Below are 6,925 nucleotides of genomic sequence, written 5' to 3' on the forward strand. Positions count from 1 at the left end.
TATTTTGGAAACTACAAACTCCCCTTCCTTCCAACCTCTTTGACACATGGACACTCATGACACATGGTCATCATTAGAACATGAAAAGGCATTTTTGAATGTAGACATTGTTAACTATAAGCCTTTGCAAACCCAGGGTCTGAACCGGAAACGAGAACATTACGTAGGCAAATGGAAGTCACTATCGCTGTTCTAATTATCTCATTGTTCCAGCCTCAGAGTAGATCTTAAGATCCTGTACTCTTTTTAGAACTTTAGCCCGCCACCACCAGCACGAACCACCACCCATACATCAATAAATAATTACTGTCTTTGGTTCTGAACTCTAGAATAATTTACGCAAGCCCTTAATGTCTTTTTCTGGATCCCTTATTTTGGATCCCAAGTCCCACCCTAATAGTTTCATGTAGTCACACCCTATACCCTAAATTCAAAGGGAGATACAATCCATAGAAGTTGAATAGTTCAAAGTGTAAAAAGCGGGGGCGATCTTAAAAGATTCACTCTTTGCCCCTTTGTGGCTGGAGTGCAGCTCTGGAGTGACTCACTTGAGAACAAGGAAGGTGTTAATTTGATCACTAAGTCCAGGCAAGCCAGCAGAATAGGAGAGAGTGTTCCTTACTGGGAAAACAACTCCCCATTCCAAATAATCAGGAAACAACTTAGGGATGCCGAGCTTGGCTGTGGGGATGGAAGGGAGTCATTCCAACTACCTATTAGCCGCCCCCCTCAGGTTTATGAAGCAAGAGTAAGGTCAGAAAACAGGGCAGATGCCAACTTCTTTCCAGAAAGTCAGGCAGATCTTGACCCCAACACAAATTGGCTCTCAGAGCCAACCCAGGGAATCCCCAGGGTCTGTGCCATTGTTTGATCTATTTTGTAGATAACCATAATCAAGAATCTGCGATGGAGGGGAGGAGCTTGCAATTTGGTCAAGAATATTCGGGAAGGAATGAGCTATACTGATTATGCCTCTTACCCAGGATGATGTCCAGGAATTAATGACTCCCCCAGGGGATTCTGGGATGGTTTTGTTTAGGGATGGAAGGTATAAAGAGGAAGGAAGTGTTATTTCAATGCTGCCATTTGGAAGCAACGTAGGAGATCCACAATATAAAAACAATCAGATTTTTAAATGAACAAAGTTTTCAAAATCCCAGCCTAAGTAGAGTTCTCTGCTGGTCTTTAAGACAAACTCTGACACAAAGCTTGGGGAAGATGACAACAAGTGTTAGGGGGTTTTCTGTGGTTTGCTTGTAATAGTTTATGATTGGCTCACTCAGTAACAATTTTTTAGCATACACGCTAGGGGCCCCTGATGCATTTCTTCCCAACAATAAATAATCCTTACGCTAGAAAATGTTGAAGGGTATCCCACAACACGATCTATAAATGCACTGGTAGCTTCACAGAAGGCTCCTCATTTAAGGTTATAGACCATTACAGGCCTATTTCAAAGGAGAAGGAGGGTAAAAACAAGCTAATAGGATGAGAACAGAGACGCAGTAAAAAAAATAAAATGAAAAAGACTACACCCACCACTAAGACTGTAGCAATAACCTTTCTCTAGTCTAGATCCTTCAGGAGAGAATTTAGACTAATTCCAAATTTAGAAGAAATCCCCAAGAATATTTGCTTTGCCTAATTGCTTGGAGGTGACTCTAAATGACTCTTGAGTTGATTTCGCATTTTGTTTTTAAGTTTATTTCTTTCAATATTAGTCTACCCTAAGAAGACACAGTTGAGGGGAACCAGTGTTAATGGGATGTAGATCCTCTGAGGTTAAAAGGAATGTTCTTTGTTTTTAAACAATGCCTGGGAGCTCAGCCACAAACCCCAACACTTTCTTCCCATTGTCACCCCATCAGCTGATCAAGAGATAAAACAAGCCAGTGAAGTCAGGGGTTTCTGGGGGTGGAGAAAGGGGGAGCTTGGGGAGAGAGAATTAACCTTTCCTACACACCTACTATCTGCCAAACCCTCCATCTCACAGACCCTCACAACAGCCCAGTTGGAGAGTGATTGTTGAATGTGACAATACTGAAGTTTAGACAAGTTCAATAGCTCTCCCAAAGGCACACAAAGTACCAACAATAAATACAACAACAATGGTAGTTAATGTTTACTGTGTGCCGAACACTTCACATGCATTATCTTATTTCATCCTCAAAGCAAGTCTTAGGAGATGAATTCTAGTTCTAATCCCCATTTTATACAACAAGAAATGGAAATTTTGAGAGATTAAGTAATTTGCCTTCCTTCACAGAACTGGCAAAGTGGTGAGCGCAGGAATTATTCATCTGTTCATAAATATTAATTAAGCACCTACTGTGTGTGAGGCACTATGCTGTGGGTGGGAAGAGATGCATAGATAAGGTCATGGCCCGGAGTCACCTATGGACTAATAGAGAACAAAGAGAACTGGTAATCAGACTAAGTGATTTTACAAAAACTTTTAGAGCAGGATGGAGTTGAAGCTCTCTACTGAAGACCCCATCCCTTCCCCCCAGGGAAAATGGAATCAAGCTCAAGAAATGCTAGAAGAGGAACAAAGGAGAAGGGTCTTCAGAGGGTTGGAGGAAACGTAAAGGAAAATGGTGTCAATGAAGCCAAGAGGAAGCTCCTCTACCAAAGCAGAAAGAGGTGCAGCAGGATGCACAAAGAATGGTCCATTAGACTTCCCAGCATGGAGGCAACTTCTTGGCCACGCCTCCTCCCCAGGATCCCCCCTCTTCTTCATGCCCTTCCTCCAGTCGATCTCTTCAAACAGCTGCCCACTCCTTTCCCCCACATCCTGCCTTTCTGCAATACCTCCTCCAGGAGTTCCCAAAGTGTGATGCCTAGACCATTGGCATCAACATCACCTGTGAATTTGTTAAAAATGGAAATACATAGTCCCCTGAATTAGCATCCCAGGAGATGGGCCCCAGGAAAGTGTGCTCTAACAAGCCCTCTGGGGCTGGAGAAAGTTGGAGAACCACAGCCTTCCCCATCACTGCCACCCCAGTGATTTTTCGAATCACAAATATGAATAGGCTCCTCTTAAAACCCCTCAAAGTGTTCCCGCTACCACTCAGATGAAGTCCAAAGCTGTTCTACACCTACAAGGTCCTCCACACACTGCCTTCTGCTCCCTCACAGGTCTCGTCATCACTCCGGTTTCCCTATGTCCTGTGAGATTTTTCAGACACTTTGTCCCCTCGGCGCAAAAACACTGGTGACACACCACCCACCCAATCCACCAACACTGAGCCTACAGGGCTAACAAGTTTTTACTCATCCTTCGTTGCTCACCTTCTAGTACTCTCTGACCACTGAGACAATGCTCCTTAGGAGACTTGGATTATGTGTCCAAACACTTCTCACTCTTTATGGACATCACTTGTCCTGCTTTGAGAAATGGAAACACATGGGTCCTGTTCACCAACGAATCCTCACTCAGCACCAACATAAATGCCTGGCATCAAACAGGGACTCAAGAATTCTTTCACAAATGGCTGAATGAAGAGCCATTTTGTTGTTGTTGTTTTTTAAGATTTTATTTTATTTGAGAGAGAGAGAGCGAGAGAACACAAGCAGGGGGAAGGAGCAGATGGAGGGGGAGAAGCAGACTGCCAGTTGAGCAGGGAACCCCATTCCAGGACCCTGAGGTCATGACCTGAGCTGAAGGCAGACGCTAAACCAACTGAGCCACCCAGGCGCCCGTGAAGAGCCATTTTAAAGCAAAGGGGAAACGTTTCGCACTAACCTTTTCAAATGGGTAGCTGTGAGGCTAAGGAAAGAGATGGATACATGCAGTGAAGACAGGATTTTTATTTGGTGTGATGGGCTGGAGTGGCTTTTGACTTTATCTTATTGAAAATGGAAGAGATAATTCATTTGTATGCTGATGAAGCACAGCTGAAAGGGGGAGAACTGAAGATACAGGAGGAAAGGGGGATGAAGCCAGGGGTAGTCACCTGAACGGCAGCTTCTCTCTGTCTGCCTGCTACAATCACCTGGAATTCCACAGGCCAGCAGCTGAGTGTAGAATGTGAGTGAGCTAAGGTGACCGGGATGCATTCCAGACAGGGTCACTCCTGCACACAGTGATTTCTCCAGGTAGTGACAGCAGAGGCCAGCCCAGGTCTCCTCCAGGCTCCCAGAGCTCTCCGCGCTTGCTCTCTCACAGGCCATGTTCACCTGTGTTAGAAATCACCTGCTTCATTCTCTCTCTCTTGCTAGACTCTGAACCCCTGGAGAACAAGGTCTCTGATGTTCTCCCTCATCATTGTACGCCGTAGGGCAGGTACATGTCTAATATACAAAATTGCATCCAGTGAATGAGTGAGTGTATCAACACATGAATGAATGAATGCATTCATTTGACATACCTTTTTTTAAGTTTCTACTTCCTGGGGCCATCAGTCTTTTTCACTCTGTTCAACCCTATGCTTTGTGCTCAGCTCATATGAAATCGATTCCCCCCCTCTGATGTCTACATAATTCGTTGGGGACAGTAGGAGCCTCAGCAATAGCTTCTCTAAGTCTATCCGTCAGGATCTCTACATTACCAGCCACAGAAACTCAGCTTAAATTGGCAAATGAAAAAAAAAAAAAAAAGCCAAGCAAAGACGAAAAGTACACATTAGCTTATGCACCACAAAGACCCAGGGGTGGCTGGGTCTAAGGGCTCAAACAGTAGCTTGAGGATTCTTTCCACACCTTCACCTCTGTCAGGAGCCCCCTACCCCACCTGGGGCAAAGATGGCTACCCACATCCTTGGAAGGGATTCTGATTGGTCTCCTGGGATCACATGCCCACCCTGAGGCTGGTTGATCACAGGGTTCTCCGCCCCCTTCCTGTGGTAGAGCTTTGACTGACAGCCCCATCGAGCAGGAGAAAAGGCAATCCCTAAAAGAAAAAGATGGGCACACAAAAAGAGCAGGTATTCCCCAGATGGACTCACGGGATAATTGTGGTGCTAAGCTCCTCAGAGCTGCATGGAAGAGCCCATGTGTTTTAAAAACCCCGACTGACTCTCAGAATTGCCTGAGGATCTTTTTTATAAAATAAAGATTCCCAGAATCCACCTCAGAGCTGCGAGACCAGAGTGTCCAGAATGGGGGCTAGGATCCCATAATTTTTCAAAGCTCCACAAGTGACAGGAAGGAACAAGTAGGTTTGGGGACTAATGTCAGAGCTGAAGGCACCTTGCTTCTTGAAGTCTCCCAGACCTGAATTTCGATCTGGCTGTGCCGCCAGCTGGCTGTGTGACCCAGGCCAAATGACTCTGCCACTCTGAGCCGGACTTTCCCAATTGGCAGGGGGAAATGAAAATAAAGGCGTGGCCAGAGGTATATGGGAATCATACCTCGGTGCCAGGGCTTTTGAGAGAATTAAATGAGGTACCATATGAGAAACGGTGTAGCTCAGATTCCGTAAAGGAGAATTCCCTCTCCCTCTTCCCCTTTTCACCCCTCCCTTTCAGTACCTCACCAGGTCTGTTAGATTCTACCTCCAAAATACCTCCCGGCTCCTTGCTGCTGCTACCATCTTGTTTTCATCCACCGTCATCTTTGGTCTGGGTTTCTACTAGCTTCTCACCACCTCTAGTCTGGTCTTCTCAAAGGCCCAGGAATGGTCCTCAAAAGATGGCTGACCGGATCATTCTCCAACCTACAAGAATAGCGGCTTTTCTTACTCTGACTGTAAAGTACAAGTATCTTGGTATCCGTTCCTGACCTGGCCCCAGCTTACGTGTCGGGCTTCAAGCCACATCACTCCCTCGGGTAGAGACCACAGCTGCACTGAGACAACTGCATTTCTTCCGAGCTGCCAAACACATGCTCTCCTCTGGACCTCTGCTCTCCTTCTTCCCCTGGTCTGAATGATGTTCCTCTCCACCACGTCTCATTTTGAATGTCACCTCTTCAGGGAAGCCCTCCCTGATCTCTGCTCCCTTTGTTCCCTTTTCCATGCTTATCTTGTCCCCAGTAGCTAATAGCACTGAAGCACCGTGACTCTCTTCTCATTCACAACGTTGTTGTCACCTGTTCTGTGTCCCCTCACCACATGCCCAGGAGATGAAAACACTCACTTCCTCATCAGCATACTGAGATTCGGAGTCATCAGGTAACTTTCTCAAATTCATATAGCAAAACAGTGTCTGGGCAGCAACTCAACCCTAGGTCATCTGATGCCGTGTCACCAGGTTTCTCCATTTCCTGCTTCTTTAAATCTACCACACTACATTCAAATAGCCCATGTCCTCCACTTGCTTCCCCATCGGAATTGGAGGTGCTTATTTATGTGTCTTGCTATTACCAGTGCTTAGTGCTGACTAAGCACATAGAAGGGACTCAATTAACGTTGCTAAATAAATGCAGTCAACGCACTCATGTGCCAAGATCCATGGCCAGACAGAGACTGGTGACAAGTTTATGTCCAAAGGAATTTGTTTCTGCCATGCTGTTTGAGGGTTAGGGTACGGGACATATGGTCGAGAGCTAGAGGCAACCTTAGCCTTTGCTTTCTAGATGAAGCCCCCAGAGAAGATATGTTCTTCCCAAGGGCCTTCAACTAGTTTCTAGCCAATTTGGTTCAGATGTCAGGTCTTCTGAGCTAAAGGCTTTGTTTCCTTGTGTTATCTGAATCCAGGATAACCTCCAGCCCAGTTCTCAAGCCTATGCCAGATCTTAATCCCACCCCCAGATTTCCCCGGTCAACAAATTATTATTGGGTACCTTACTGGGTACCTCCTACATACAGAGTAGGCACCAGTGTGGAAGAAATCAACTTAACAATGTAGTAAAGAAGCATGACATTGAACACAAGTAATTAAATAAATAAATTCAAGCACCCAAAGCAGTGAGAAGAGCAGAGTATTAGGGGGCTGTCTAACAGCCTAGGGGCTCAGGGAACATGTTCAGCCAAGACATGGAG

The sequence above is a fragment of the Zalophus californianus genome, chromosome 4 (assembly GCF_009762305.2).
Source record: "Zalophus californianus isolate mZalCal1 chromosome 4, mZalCal1.pri.v2, whole genome shotgun sequence".
Classification (NCBI taxonomy): Eukaryota; Metazoa; Chordata; class Mammalia; order Carnivora; family Otariidae; genus Zalophus; species Zalophus californianus.